The sequence below is a fragment of the Scyliorhinus canicula genome, chromosome 3 (assembly GCF_902713615.1).
Source record: "Scyliorhinus canicula chromosome 3, sScyCan1.1, whole genome shotgun sequence".
NCBI classification, from domain to species: Eukaryota; Metazoa; Chordata; class Chondrichthyes; order Carcharhiniformes; family Scyliorhinidae; genus Scyliorhinus; species Scyliorhinus canicula.
Genome location: NC_052148.1, coordinates 73409497 through 73416506, shown reverse-complemented (window position 1 = coordinate 73416506; position 7010 = coordinate 73409497). Strand labels below are relative to the sequence as shown.

Below are 7010 nucleotides of genomic sequence, written 5' to 3'. Positions count from 1 at the left end.
CTGAAATGAAATTAAAATAGCTTATTTTCACACGTAGGCTTCAAATGAAGTTACTGTGAAAAGCCCCTAGTCACCACATTCCAGTGCCTGTTCGGGGAGGCTGTTACGGGAATTGAACCGTGCTGCTGGCCTGCTTGGTCTGCTTTCAAAGCCAGCGATTTAGCCCTGTGCTAAACAGCCCCTCAGTGCCCACTGCAGTGTTAATGTAAGCCTACCTGTGACAATAATAAAGATTTTCAGATTTTAATTATTAGATCAGAGAGAGTGGGAGGGGGCGGAGAGTGTGTGTGTGTGTGTGTGTGGGGGGGGGGGGGTGGAGAGAGAGAGAGAGAGTGTAGGGATGGAGAGGTGGGGGAGTGAGAGTGGGTGTAGATGTGTGTGGAGGGTGAATGAATGTGGAGGGAGTGGGAATGTGGAGAGTGGAGGAGGGAGTGAGAGACTGTGGGCTGGTGTGAGAGGGCTGAGGAAGAGAGTGTGTAGGGTGAAAGAGTGTGGGGGAGGTTGTGGGTTGGGGGAGAGATGGTGGGGAGTGAGAGTGATTGATATTAATCCATTGGCTGTGATGGCCTGAGGTTGTGAGATCGGTATGGTGTTTGCATTCCTTGATGGCAGGTTTGCTTGGTATTTACAGCACAGAAACAGGCCATTTGGCTGAACTCCATCTATGAAGCTGTTTATGATCCACAGAAATCTCTTCACACCCTTCTTGATCACACCATCAGGGTAACCGTCAGCTTCCTTCTTGCTCATGTGTTTAGCAACTTCCTTTAATGTATCTACGCTAGCATCATAGACTGCTTAGAGCACAGAAGTTAACCATTCAGCACACTGTCTCTGTATCAGTTCTCTGAAACAGAAAATCTGTTAGTTCCATTCCTCGGACTTTTCCCTGTGACTCAGTAAAATCTTTTCTCTTCAGAAAATTATCCTGTTGATTAAGGCCGAGTGGGAGGAAGAGTTGGGGATGGTGTTGGAGGAGGGATTATGGTGCAAAGGGCTGCGAAGGGTTAATGACCTCATGCGCGAGGCTGGTGTTGATTCAATTAAGGGCCCCAACCAACCATGTCCATATGTTCTGGTCCTGCCTGAATTTGGAGAGATTTTGGGGGTAATTTTTCAGCTCCATGTCTGAGGTTCTACACATAGATTCGGAGCCGGGTCCCCTGGAGGCAATTTTTGGGGTGTCAGACCGGCCATATTTGGGGTGTCAGACCGGCTATATTTGGGGTGTCAGACCGGCTATATTTGGGGTGTCAGACCTGCCGGAGTTGCAGACAGGTGCGGGGAAGATGTCTTAGCCTTCGCCTCGTTGATCACTCACGTGGGTCCTTTTTGGGGTGGAGGTCAGCTTCTGCCCTCCTGTGCCTCGGTGTGGCTGGGGGATCTAGTGGAGTTCCTGTATTTGGAGAAGGTGAAATTTGCTCCGAGAGGGACAGATGAGGGGTTCCACAAGGGATGGGGCTTGTTTGTCTTACATTTTGGGGATGTGGTTGCCGTCAAGGGTAGGGGGGCAGTTTTGGGGGAGGGGGGGGTGGGGAGTGATGTTGGGGTTGGGTTTCTGTGTTGTAAAAATGTAAAAATGTTGAAAATTTTAATAAAAATATTTTTTAAAATGATCCATTTCCATTTGAAAACTGCGATTGAATCTGTCCCCATCACACGCTCAAGTAGTGCATTCCAGATCAAAACCATTGCTGTATAAAGGGGTTTTCCCTCCTATCACCTCTAGTTCATTTGTTAATCACCTGCGGGTTCTGACCATCTGCCAATGGCAACAGCTTCTCCCCATTTATGCTCTGCAGATCCCTCATGATTTTGAACACGTCTAACAAATCTAACTTTTTCTTCTCCGAAGAGCACGGTCCTGAGGATGAAGGCTACAGTTACGTGGATGGATTGGTAAAGCTGGGCTGTTCCGCGGGCAAGGGTGGACATATTCGGGGGTGGGGGTCACTGTGGTGTGACGGTCCGAGGCACGTGAGCTGGCCAAAGCAGGGGACTATTTTGCGGACCGGGTCCGCGAGCAGCATCGGCCATGAAGCACGGCGCGGCAGCTGCATGCCTCCGCCTTCCGCATGCACGGCACAGCAATTCCCCAAGCCGTATCGGCAGCTAGAGCTCCTAGTCTCCAGATTGGATAATCCAGCCCGGACTGTTAAGTGAATTGGACATTCTGAATTCTCCCTCTGTGTACCCGAACAGGTGCTGGAATGTGGCATCTAGGGGCTTTTCACAATAACTTCATTCCAGCGTTAGTGTAAGCCTACTTGTGACAATAAAGTTTAATATTATTATTTATCGACTGCTCTCTCTCAATCTATCCTGCCACTTTCAATGATTTAGGCACATCTATACCCAGGTCCCTCTGCGCCTGTCTTTCCTTTAGAATCTATTTTATTTCACCTCCTTATTCATCTGACAAAAAATGTATCACTTCACACTTTAAATTTAATTTGCCAGGTGTATTCCCATTCCACCATATATATCCTCTTAAAATCCATCACCATTCTCCTCAGTTCACAATACTTCCAATTCTTGCATCATCTTCAAATTTTGAAATGGTGCCCAATACACTCAAGTCTGGGTTATAAACATAAATCAAGAAAAGCAGCCATCTCCCTGTCAGAAGTTTAATAAGACTGAATTAAATAATTTAAACAATTATTGAGGCTGTTGAAGATAACGTTAAACTTGATTTTTTTTAAAAATCTGAAGTAAATTATTTCAGCTTTTTGTATTTAATTCCCTCCATAAATCCTTATAAGGGAGTCAACGCCTATCAGGCCGCGTAAACACTTATGACAAACCAGAAATGACGTTTTGAAATTCATCAGTTTCCTTTTCAATACGTAGAAGGTCTAAATATAAACCCGCCTTAAGATAAGCGGGTAGGTTCCCACTGCTGTTCAGTGAGAGGCGGTGCTGCAGAGTTAGAGGCAGTGCAGTGTTCAGTGGCTGCTGCTGCCCGTGTGTCTGAGAATCTCCGACTTCAGGCCACTGCTAAAGGCGCGCATTCTGCACACCACAGGAGGAGGACATCTCAGCCCAGGTCAGAGAGTCGCAATGGTCCAGGCTCCACCGACACGCACGATGGAAGTTCATCTGGCCTCATCGGTACAAACCTCGGGCTCCCCGGAACCCACTCCGGGAGAGGGTAAGTGGCCAAGATCACACGGTGTCCTGAGATCAACCCCACCGGTGTAAATACCCCCGGCGCCTCTCTTCCCCCACCCGGTGTAAATACTCCTGGGACCCTCACCAACCCAGTGTAAATACCCCCCACCCCATAGTGCCATCAGTTACTGCTTCTTATTTAATTGTCTCGTTATAAAAATCATTGACTTTGGACAGAAAATGAAAAGTCTCAACTGATGTGTTCTGCTGCTTTCAGATCGGAGGCTTATGAAGGAGTGTGCTGTGAAGCTGAGAAATATTGGAGATCTGGTTAACTTCCTCCAGCTCATGTTGAACACCATCAGGGTGTTTCAACTGTCCACCTGAGCGGACCAGCAACAAGGTTACACCATCAAGGTTACACCATCAAGGTTATACATCAACAAGGTTGAACACCAAAAAGGTTACACCATCAAGGTTATAAATCAACAAGGTTGAACACCAAAAAGACTGAACTTTCCTCCCTCAAGTTGTCGGATGTAGGATTGGTTTTGCCAGTGGAAGAATTCAAGCCCGGGCATGTCAGCAACTCGATGGCAAGTGGCACTGTTTGTAAAGAGCGGCTGTGGTTCTCAAATGTTCAAGTGGGTATGTGGAGAGGATCTTGTTTCATAATGAGGTGAATAATAAATAGATCCTGGTGAGAGGATTAGATCGAAAACTACACGCCCGGAGAACAAAAAAAAAGTGCAAAGCATTGTAAACTGAAGGTTCATGTTGCATCACATGTTTGTAAAATTGCAATAACTGAATGTTAAATTGTAAACTCGAAGCCTTTCTTTCCTGAGCCCAGCTGGTAGTTGGTTTCTGTATTTGCCGAAAGGTTTGTTTCTGAATGAACAGTGGTGAGATTTTTGTTTGTGGAATAAAGCTGCAAAAAGTCATGGATTTTGAGCAATTTAAATCCATGAGATATTTTATGGAGTGGTCTATAAAAAATGAGAGATGTTTGAATTTACATGAGTACAGTGCTGTATTAGTACTAATGTGAAATGTTGCTTTAATGAGAGATATAACCATGTTGGCTTTGTATGAAGTGAAAGTGACTATTTTATGAGGAGACCAATACTGTAAGCAAATTGCTAAGAGTTCATAGGATCACCAGTACAAAATTTTTTTTACTATTTCATTCTCTCTTAGGTATGTGTAACAATTCTATTGTGAAGAAACTTTTCAGGATTTCTGAGCTGTTCAATACTGTAATTTACGGCAATTTACATTAAATGTTTTTAAATCTTCAGTCATTGCACAACTGTTATGGTCTGATTTGTGATCGCATGTGAGGGATTCTCCGGTTGCTGACACCGAAATCGCGTTTGGTGATCGGCCGGAAAATCCATTTTTACGCACTGTTTTTCTGATGCTGCGCCTCTCATAACGGTGTTCTCGAGGAGTGTGTGGCACGCTGTTGGGATGGCCTCAGGATGTCATCAGAGGCCCTCCCCCGATGCTCCACCCCTGATGGGCTAATTTCCCAATGGCATCGGTCGTGTGTCGTCATGGGTGGCATCTACGGACTATGTCCACTGCCGCCACAGTCGGTGGGGGGGGGGGAGGGGAGCCGTTCCCCTGGCAGAAAATGAAGGGAGTTTTAGAAATCCAAAGAGAAATGTCGGGATATCGGAACTGTATAGAGATGTGGGTAAAGACAAGCAGAGTGGGGCAGGGAGTTTAACAAAAAATATACATCCGTGAATAGATCATTTAAGGGAACAGAAGTAAGCATATTAAACATTTGTTAACTGAATGCACGAAGCATCTGTAATCGGATAGATGGATTAATGGCACAAATGGAGGGAAATGATTTCGATCTAATCGCCGTTTCAGAGACGTAGCAAGATGATCAAATTTGGAAAATAAATATTCCAGGTACACAATATTTCATAAATACAGACAGAATGGCCAAGGATGTGGGGTAGACCTTATATTAAAGGATGACATAAAAACAGTAGAAGGGATCTGACCTCTGAAGATCATGAAGTTGAATCAGTATGGGTGAAAATTAGGAATAGCAAGAGTCAGAAAACACTGCTGAGAGAAATGTATAGGCCCCTTAACAATAGTTATATCATTGCTCAGAGCATAAAACCCATTATTGGAGCCTATACAAAGAAATGTAAGAATTATGGGGGGACTTTATATCTTCATGAAGAAGATGATGGCATAGTGATAATGTAATTGAACCAGTAATCCAGACATCCAAGCTAATGCACTGGGGATATGGGTAAAAATCCCATCATGGCAGCCAAGGGAATATAAAGCTAGTCTCAGTAATGGTGACCGTGAAACTATCTTTTTTTAACAGACAATTTTATTGAGGTATTTTTGGCATTGTAAACAGTAACAATATACATTAGTGTGCAAATACAAATTACCAAAAACATAGTGCAAATAGCAGTTCCTCTCTCGCAAATAGACCTGCCTATTCTTCCCCCCCTACTCTACACTATTCTACCCCCCACCCCCCGCTGACGATTCCCCCTGAAGAAGTCGATGAATGGTTGCCACCTCCGGGCGAATCCCGATAGTGATTCTCGTAAGGCGAACTTGATTTTTTTTCCAAGCCGAGAAAGCTTGCCATGTCCGACAGCCATACTTCGGTCTTTTGGAGCTTTGACTTCCTCCAGGCCAACAGTATTTGTCGCCGGGATATCAGGGAAGCAAAGGCCACAATGTCAGCCTCTATCCCCTCCTGTACTCACGGGTCCTCCTGCACCCCAAAAATCGCCACCTCTGGACTCATCGCCACCCTTGTTTTCAGTACCCGGGATATGACGTCCGCAAATCCTTGCCAGTATCCCCTGATTCTTGGACACGGCCAGAACATGCGGACATGGTTCGCTGGTCCTCACCCACATCTAGTACACTTGTCCTCCAGCCCAAAGAATTTGCTCATCTGGGCCACCGTCATGTGGGCCCGGTGAACCACCTTGAACTGAATCAGACCGAGCCTGGCACATGTTGCGGTTGCATTTACCCTCCTCAGAGCGTCTGCCCATACACCTCCCTCCAACTCCCCACCAAGCTCCTCCTCCCACTTGAGTTTCAGTTCCTCGGTCCCTGTGTCCTCTGCTCCCATGAGCTCCTTATAAATATCCGAGACTCTCCCCTCTCCTACCTCATCCCTGGAAATGACCCTGTCCTGGATCCCCCCTGGTGGAAGGCGTGGAAAGGACGGGACCTGTCTACGTATGAAATCCCGCACCTGCAAGTACCGAAAGTCATTCCCCCTCGCCAGCCCGAACTTCTCCTCCAGCGCCCTCATGTTCGCGAAGCTCCCTTCCAGGAACAAGTCACCCATCCTTCCCACCCCCGCCCTCCGCCACGCTCAAAACCAGCCATCCATCTTCCCCGGGACAAATCGGTGGTTGTCACATATTGGGGACCAGATCGACGCTCCCACTTCCCCCGCATGCTTCCTCCATTGACCCCAAATCCGCCACCACTACAGGGCTGGTGGAGTACCTGGCCGGCGGGAACGGCAGGGGAGCCGTGACCAGGGCTGCCAAACTGGTGCCCCTGCACGAAGCAGCCTCCACCTGCTCCCCTGTTAGCCTCCCAGTATTAGTTGCTGAGGTTCGGCAACGCCAGTCCCCCCTCGCTATGGTTCCGTTCCAGCATTCCCCTCTACCCGTGGGGACTTCCCCACCCAAACAAATCCCAGGATGATTTTATTGATTCTTTTAAAGAAGGACCACGGAATGAAAATAGGGAGACACTGAAAAATAAATAGGAATCGCGGGAGGACCGTCATCTTCACCGTCTGTACTCTCCCCGCTAGTGACAGCGGGAGTGCATCCTTCCTCCGAAACCCGTTCCTCATTTGCTCCACCAGC

The 7010-nt window shown here is 46.9% G+C and overlaps 1 long non-coding RNA gene across 1 annotated transcript; it reads left to right on the top strand.

The window, feature by feature from the left end:
- Nucleotides 1–2879: 2879 nt before the first annotated feature.
- Nucleotides 2880–4420, top strand: LOC119962732. The gene is made up of 2 exons (XR_005459944.1): nucleotides 2880–3154; nucleotides 3392–4420. It is a non-coding gene; the product is annotated as an uncharacterized LOC119962732 (long non-coding RNA).
- Nucleotides 4421–7010: the final 2590 nt, after the last annotated feature.